The sequence below is a fragment of the Hakea prostrata genome, unplaced genomic scaffold (genome assembly GCF_041222555.1).
Source record: "Hakea prostrata isolate BN-2017 unplaced genomic scaffold, UWA_Hpros_2 contig_34, whole genome shotgun sequence".
Lineage (NCBI taxonomy): Eukaryota > Viridiplantae > Streptophyta > Magnoliopsida > Proteales > Proteaceae > Hakea > Hakea prostrata.
Genome location: NW_028291153.1, coordinates 247,884 through 256,771, shown reverse-complemented (window position 1 = coordinate 256,771; position 8,888 = coordinate 247,884). Strand labels below are relative to the sequence as shown.

General features: G+C 37.3%; 1 non-coding gene across 1 annotated transcript; it reads left to right on the top strand.

The window, feature by feature from the left end:
• Window positions 1–7,171: 7,171 nt before the first annotated feature.
• On the top strand, window positions 7,172–7,278 carry LOC148999147 (small nucleolar RNA R71). The gene has a single exon (XR_016171010.1). It is a non-coding gene; the product is annotated as a small nucleolar RNA R71 (small nucleolar RNA).
• The last annotated feature ends 1,610 nt before the right edge of the window (window positions 7,279–8,888 follow it).

Sequence of the window (8,888 nt, the reverse complement as noted above, 5' to 3'; positions counted from 1 at the left end):
GCGACATGCGCCAATACTTATACCAATGGTGATGTGAGAGAGTGGTGACTAAATCCCCAACCATGGTTTGATGAGGACCTCACCCAATTACCACGGCAGACCCAAGATATCTTATGATTGAGGGGGAGTGACTAACGCCCCAAAGAAGTATGGTGCTATGGCTTAAAGCATGTCTACCTTAGAGACTAGCATACTTAAGATTAGAATCATATTTCATCATTGTCTCATATCATATTGCATCATATTTTGACTTGTGTTGGATGAATTGTGGATTATGAAACGACTTGCCTTGCTGAGTTCTTTTGAACTCATTCCTTTTGTGCAATTTGTTAGATTATACTGTAGGTACAGAAGACCTTGATGGCACGTCCTATGACCCAAGCTATGATCCCGTATACTACCCTTCGGGTGATGGCTACACGGAGAGTCAGGATTGCTATACCGAGGAGGATTATAGTGCATATCAGGGTTAGCCCCACATTAGTGAGGGAGCGGCCACGTTGGGTTTACTTCATCCACACATTTGAAGAGGATATCATTAGGATAGAGGAAACCTATGTGTAAGCCCCATTTCCCTGGATGACTGTAATCATTTGGATATTCTCTCTCTAGTTCCTATGGAGTTGTTCATAACACTGGTTCTAACTTAACTTGATTTACCACTGTTCCGCTGTTGTGAAGGAGTGACTTCTGATCACTCTTTCTCTTTGAGATTTTGTCAGTTAGAAGTTGATACTTAATGTTTCCGCACTCTGATTAATTACCCTTTTCTCATTCATTTGATCTATTTATTGTTTACTTTATACATTGATTATATTGTTCATGATTATGTTATCGTGTATGTGGGAGGCATGGCCGCTCGATTTGGATCTCCGGGCTGTGGATCACATCCCGGGTATGCCAGATAGGATACTGGTTGGGTGGATGTGACAAGGATCCTTCGACCAAACCTGTTAGAGAACAACATGAAGCTATCTCTTTTTTTTTTTTTTTTTTTTTTTTTTTTTTAAGGGTTGGCCCCCCATGGCCTGTGGATAATGAAATAGATATTTGCCTCCTTCTTCTTGAACTCTTTCAATGACTGCTATAAAGTTCTAATAATACTTTCTCATATCGCACTTAGAGAATTTTCTCTGTTTCCTTACGTAGAATGACGTTCAGGAATGAGATAAGCTCTTATGTAGATAAACTTGTACTTTTAGCTGAAGATGACGCTCGGGACATCAGAGGGATACGCCCAGGAGCGTTGATTTGAGTTTATTTGGTTCCAACCAAACCCTTTATGACGCTCGTCGCATTTCTCCCCCGACTTCTCCTTCTTTATGACGAAGCCCAAATGTTTCCTCGTATTCGCGTATAAATTGTCCTTCCCAAGGAATTAGGAATACTCTCTTTATTTAATACCGATGTGATGGTTGGTATTTGGCAGTATCCTCGTATCAGGTGCACATTGGTCCACGTGGAAATTTGAAACAACCTTTAAGTTTCGAATTTGAAGTGTCGTTATCCCCTGATTGTTGGTCCTGCATTTTTTGGAATTCGAAACGTCCCTTCTGTTTTAACCCTTGATCTACTTGGGCTTTCAACCGTCACATCACTCCCTGAGGCTATTTAAGTTCCTCAAGCGTGCTTCATCTTTGTCTTCGCTATCTGCAAGTCATTTTTGTCTTCATTGTTTGCAAAGTAGTGTTTTTTGCCTTTGTTGCTTCTGTACACTTATCCTCTGACGATACTTCGATCTGAACAAGTGAGTTTCTTCTCTGCTATTCAGCTTTATCATGAACTTCTTCTCCCTGAGTAATCTCCAAAGTAGTATACTTGGGGTTTACTTATTCCGTACGTTCTCTGCTGGATATCCTTCACTTCATTTGTGCTTCAGAAATTTAGGGTTTTCCCCTTTTTTTTTTCTTTATTTTTGGCTAACCTCTCGTACTGACGATGCTTTCTTTTCCTTTGTAGTGCCTCCAAGAGTTAACTTGGATAATGTTAGGGTGAAATCTTTCAAGAAGACTACTCAGAAGACTGCTCCAATGCTGACGAAGGTTGTTCCACGCGAAGAGATTGTTGTTGGTGAACCTTCTAAAGTTCAGATTCTTGCAACTTCCGCTGGTGCCTGTTTGTGAATTTTTAAAAGTAACCGCAAGCGCACGGTATCGTGTAGCTAACGGGTCGATCTCAAGGAGATATGCCACTTATAATTCAACTTCTTAATAGTAATGCGAGAGTGGAATGATTCAATTTTTGTTAACTAATTAACTAAACTAAACGATCCTAATCTATACGTCTAATGCAATCGAATTGAAACGAACAATAAATTAAACACAATCAATGCATAAATAAAAGACAGGAAAATGCACATGCAACACCACCCGTCACCAGAAAGCAGAGGCACGACTGTAGGCTTGCTCCGGTTATGTGGTCCGAGATAATGAATGAATAGGCAGAACAATAAATAATGCTGAAAGTAAATCCTAAATTAAGAATATGGAGGGGTAGATAGAAGCGGGAATGGAGGGAGGAGAGAAGATTAATAAAGAAGGTTACTTACTTGCGAATTGAACAAACGATTCGAATCTCAACCAACCCTAACAACCAGATCTAGATCTAGAATGATCTAAATCTGCAATTGCTAGACCCAGAGAAAAACGAATATAAAAAAAATTGAAACTTGAACTTGAATTGCATTACATAAAAAAAATTAAACCTAAACATTTAATCTAGAAATTTAAATCTCACTAATGCAAGCAAAGAAAACTAAAGAAAACTTAAATAAACTGAAGAGAGAAGAAAGAATGCTTCTACTAAGCTCTAGAACATGTTCTCCTTTGATGGAGTAGGCTCTCCTTTTATAGAGTTTACATGAGATATGAAGCACGGCTGAATTTGAATAAAACTCAGGGTTTCTATCTGACTCATCCAATTAGGGTTTTGACGTACTAATCGCTCCGACTTAGAGAGATCATATGCATAATCCCACCGTTGGATTTGAGGTTTAAGTAGTCGTGAAGCTCTCCTCCAAAAATCAACACGATTGGACATCGGATGACTGTTCGATAAAGGGTTTGATCGAAACTGGACAGAGGCATTCAAAAACGGGATTTTTCCTCTTTTTCTTTCTGAATATAATTCTTTTTCCTCTTTTTCTTTCTTTAATTAAATCCAAGATAGGAAATAAGATATTGAGGTATGCAAGGACTCTTTTCAATTTGGACTCTCTCAATAATATCTCTGTAGATTTGATTTAAAATCTCAATCGTAGATCAGATTTGCCTTCTTTATCTCTTCAATATTTCGGAGTTCGCCCATAATCAGACATGTCTAGCCCATCATGCTCCAGATCAGGCCCATTTTCGCATTTGAGAATTTGAATGGACTTCTTGACGTGTAAAATAGCATGATTCAAGCCCAAAACTCCAAATATTTGCTTAAATCTTGAAAAGTCCTAAAATCTGCAAAAACAACATAAATCCCAAGGTAACTCCACTCTAAGTGTATAAAATGCATGCTTTATGCCCTAAGATTTCACACATAAATGTGCTCATCAGATTCCCCCACACTTAGACTAAGCTTGTCCTCAAGCAAAAATTAAAGAAAATTCAAATGCAAGTAAGAAACTAGTGCAACAAAATAAATCCTAACTCACTTTCGTAGGAATCACGGTTACACTTAGCATGTGCAACAGGCCTTTAAACCACTAGGTTACCCCTAGAGGACGAGTTTTGTCTCGTGGATGTTTGCAGTGAATTTACATCCAAAATTCCAATTTTAGCTCAAAATAAAACTTTGCAAATTCCAACTCTAACAATTGGTAAGTACTCATACAAGATCAATAGCTATGACAATTTTTCTCACCATTGATTTAAGATCCCCCACACTTGAACTTTATTACCCCATATTGATTCTTGAGACTTAGCATATATCTCAATCAAGGACTCACCTTATATCTTTCAAGTACACCTCTCCTTTAAGCAAAACCACTCATAAAGTAAGGGGATCAAGGACTAAGGTTTTGAAGTATTTTTGACCAAACAATTTTACCAAGGAATTGATGACACTTGTATTTATTTCTCTTTTTTTTTTTCTTTTGAGTAGTGAACTCTACATTACTCCACTACGGTTGGCTTGAATAACATGGTGGAGCAGACACCAGAAACCCAAGTTACTTTGTAGCTTTGCTTTGCATATGCCCACATAGACAGTGATGCGAGAGTTCTTTTCAATAATCTCCTTCCTAAGAGTTTCGATCAAGTCACCTCGATTCCTGAGTCGGAGTGCCCTGTCTAGTTCCAAGGAATTCAACTTTTACTTTCTACTCTTTCTTTTTTTTCTTTCTTTTTTTTTTTTTTTTTTCTTCTTTTGTCATGCCCTACACAAAATTGATCTCAACTTCTAGCCAAAGAAACAAGGACCCACAAAACTCATAGATGGTTCGACGCCTTAAGTTAAGGGCCTTTTATTTTTCTAAGGAAAGTCTCATCTCAACATATATACAAGTTACCTTCCTCTCAATAGGGTTTTTATGTGTTCATGATGGGTACCAAAATCACTCTCATTTCACACATCATAGCAATTGAAAGAATATGTATAATAACCAAAAGTCAAAGTTAAAATCTACAACGCAGCTATACCCCCCCACACTTAAGTAATGCAATGTCCTCAATGCATGCATGCTAAACAAGGAAGACAAGTGAGGGGTATACCTTTCAGTCAAGATGTGCTTATCATGGGAAGCTTTAGTCTTATCTTCAATATCAATGTATGATGGGGAAGGCACTCCAAATAAGAAAAACCGTGAATCGAAAAATCATCTCTAAAGATCTCAAGAAAAACATTCACAATGTTAAAGAAAATTCTCATCATACGTTGAGGTTCTCTAGAAGGTTTTGCATATTTCATAAGATGAATATAATGTTGTTCAATGGAAGAGCTTAGACCTTTGACATTAGTGATAGACCAACTCAATGCTTCTCTATTATCATTCAGTAGTGTGTTCAACTCTTCTGCTTTGTCAGAAGTTAAATCAGAGACAACAATGACAGGAAGAGAATTATCTTGTCCCAAGAAAGCATACTGCACATTAGAAGGCAACTCTTTCAATTCTAGCTTGGGGGGTTCAATTATTGAGGGCTTGGGAATGAAGATGGAGATGGATAGAGATTTAATAGGCTCCAAAGGTGTGTGAAAATTTAAGACTTCAGAAAAGAAAGTTTCACTATCATCATCCAACATATCCATACATTCTTGGAATTCAGAATCAAAATCAATCTCAAAGTTGGTAATCACATCATTAGGAAAATCAAAAGATTCATCAATCATATTGATCTCTTCTTTTATTTGTGTTTGTTTCCCTATCCTGAACATATTAAACTCTATAGTTTGATTTCCAAAAGATAATCGTAAGAGGCCATTTCGACAATTGATTAATGCATTACTGGTAGCCAAAAATGGTCTTCCTAGAATTATTGGGATTTCATCTTTGATTGAAAAAGGTTTAGTATCTAGCACAATGAAATCAACTGGAAATATAAATTCTCCCACTTTCAGTAAAACATCTTCAACCATCCCTTTAGGAATCTTAACTGACCTATCTGCCAACTGAAGAGTAGTTCTAGTTGCTTTCAATTCTCCCAATCCTAGTTGCTTATAAACATGGTAAGGCAAAAGATTCACACTTGCACCAAGATCAAGTAAAGCATGTTCAATGTGTGTTTTGCCTATGACACAAGCTATGGTGGGGCTCCCTGGATCCTTATACTTGGCTGCTATAGGTTGAGTAATTATGGAACTAATGTTACCTGCCAAGAACGCCTTTTTGGGAATGCTAGTGATTCTTTTATGAGTGCATAAATCTTTCAACACTTTTGCATAGGCGGGGATCTGGGATATGGCATCCAAAAGAGGGATATTCACTTCTATCTTTTTGAAGACATCAAAAATTTTCTCCATAGTTGCAGTCTTCTTCTTATTAACTAGACGACTAGGATAAGGGGCCTTAGGAACATAAGGACTCTCATTTGAAATTTGTTCTTTTCTCATAGTTTCTGATAGTGGTTCACCAAACTTAGGTACTGCTAAAGCAACTGGCTCATCCTCAACTTCTATGGGTTTCTCAAACAAACCCTCATTAGGAGATACTTGAACATTCTCCTCATCACAGTGGTCACTAATCTCGCTCTTTTCATTAATATGTGACTCACCTGTTAAATACCCTTTCCCACTTCTCAATGCAGACACAAAATTAATTGAAGCTAAAGAAGAATGGGAGGATTCAACTTGGTTGACTTGATTTGGTGGTCTTTGATGAATCTGAATCCTAGGATTTAACTCAGGTTGGCTAGGCATTTTACCTTTTTCTTGCTCAGATAAAGCACTTGCAAGAGTGGAAATTTGTTTTTCCATATTATGCATAGAAGTCATGAAGGTGCTGGAAAGTACTTCCATATTTTTCTCTAAGGAAGAGAGACGAGAAAACTCTGGATTGTTACCTCTGTTGAAACCAGGTGATGATTGATTTTGTGCAATGTGAGGCATATGAGGCACAATAGGTGGATTGATAGGTCTAGCTAAATTGGCATTCTGGAAATTTGGGGCTTGAGGGAACTGGACATTTGGATAATGAGAAAATTGGGCATTTTGCTTTTGAGGGGCACCAAATTGATTTTGTGTGGAATAATTGCTTAATCCATTTTGGTTTTGCCCTTGAGACCATGAAAAGTTAGGATGATTCTTCCACCCGAGATTGTACGTGTTCTTGTACGGGTTTGGAAACATCGCACTGACATTTTCATGTTGGCCTCCAGAATAGCTAGGGCATTCCTCAATTATATGTGTAGGAGACTGACACCATGCACACATAGCAATAGATTTGTCAATAAAATGTGCTTGACTTGGTGGTGCAGCTTTAACTACCAAAGTCTCTAACTTTTTTAAAATGTTATCTATTTGTACTTCCTTATGAATTTGGCTATCAACAAAATATCCCCTACTAGTCCTTTCAGACTCTTGGGTTGACTCCCATTCTCTAGTTCTATCTGCTAGGTCTAAAAGAAAATTCCAAGCTTCGAAATCATTAGTGAATGATGTAAATCCTGTGGGGCACATTGATTCCAAAAGTTGCTTTGTTTGGTAATCGATACCCTCATAAATTATTTGGCATAAATGCCATAATTCTATACCATGGTGAGGGCATTCTTGGAGAAGGCTTTGAAACCTCTCCATTACCTTAGCAAAGGACTCATTGGGTTTCTGACGAAATTGAAGAATATCATTTCTTATTTTGTTCGTCTTAGAGAAAGGAAAGAATTTTTTCAAGAAGAGCACAGTAAATTGTTCCCATGTGATAATGCTATCCCTAGGTAAGCTATAAAGCCACTTTTTAGCTTGGTCCTTTAATGCAAAGGTAATAAACCGTAGTCTTACGGCATCATCAGTAAGTTGTTGTACCTTCATAAGGACACAAACCTCCTCAAACTCCCTAAGGAACAAATATGCATCTTGATCAGGTAGCCCATGAAATTGGGGTAACATAGATAGATAATGAGATTTGAGCTCAAAATTATTACCCCTCACTTCAGGTAAACGTATACAGGAAGGTTGTGCAGATCGGGTAGGATAAAATCTATCCCTAAGACTCTTAGGTGGAGGTGGTGGAGGTAGACCTTCCATGGTCAAGTTAGACACTCGGACAATTTTATTTGTAGAATCACGAGTCCAGACACACATGCACTAACCACTTAATGCAATTAATGGCTCTTATGAAAGAATAAGATTATTTTTTTAAAATAAAAAAATAAATAAAGTACTAAAGAATAAAAGAAAAGAAAATAACAAAAACGAAGGGAAAGTAATGAATTTCCCACCACAAAGATTGAAACAATGATTCCAAAGCTGTAAGGTTGCCGTATAGCTGAGCGCTTATAGGTTTGATGACAAGGGAATCCGTATAGTCTTCGGAGCCACCTACAATCGAATCCCGGGGATTCTGCAGAGTGTGGGGACTACTATACGTTTTTGTTTCTACTCAAGTTAAGAGTAATATCTTTGAATTTTATTTTTTTATTTTTAAATCACTTCGATTTACCTAAGAATTAGAAAAACAAAGTGGACTAATACCTCCCCGGCAACGGCACCAAAAACTTGTTTGTGAATTTTAAAAGTAACCGCAAGCGCACGGTATCGTGTAGCTAATGGGTCGATCTCAAGGAGATATGCCACTTATAATTCAACTTCTTAATAGTAATGCGAGAGTGGAATGATTCAATTTTTGTTAACTAATTAACTAAACTAAACGATCCTAATCTATACGTCTAATGCAATCGAATTGAAACGAACAATAAATTAAACACAATCAATGCATAAATAAAAGACAGGAAAATGCACATGCAACACCACCCGTCACCAGAAAGCAGAGGCACGACTGTAGGCTTGCTCCGGTTATGTGGTCCGAGATAATGAATGAATAGGCAGAACAATAAATAATGCTGAAAGTAAATCCTAAATTAAGAATATGGAGGGGTAGATAGAAGCGGGAATGGAGGGAGGAGAGAAGATTAATAAAGAAGGTTACTTACTTGCGAATTGAACAAACGATTCGAATCTCAACCAACCCTAACAACCAGATCTAGATCTAGAATGATCTAAATCTGCAATTGCTAGACCCAGAGAAAAACGAATATAAAAAAAATTGAAACTTGAACTTGAATTGCATTACATAAAAAAAATTAAACCTAAACATTTAATCTAGAAATTTAAATCTCACTAATGCAAGCAAAGAAAACTAAAGAAAACTTAAATAAACTGAAGAGAGAAGAAAGAATGCTTCTACTAAGCTCTAGAACATGTTCTCCTTTGATGGAGTAGGCTCTCCTTTTATAGAGTTTACATGAGAT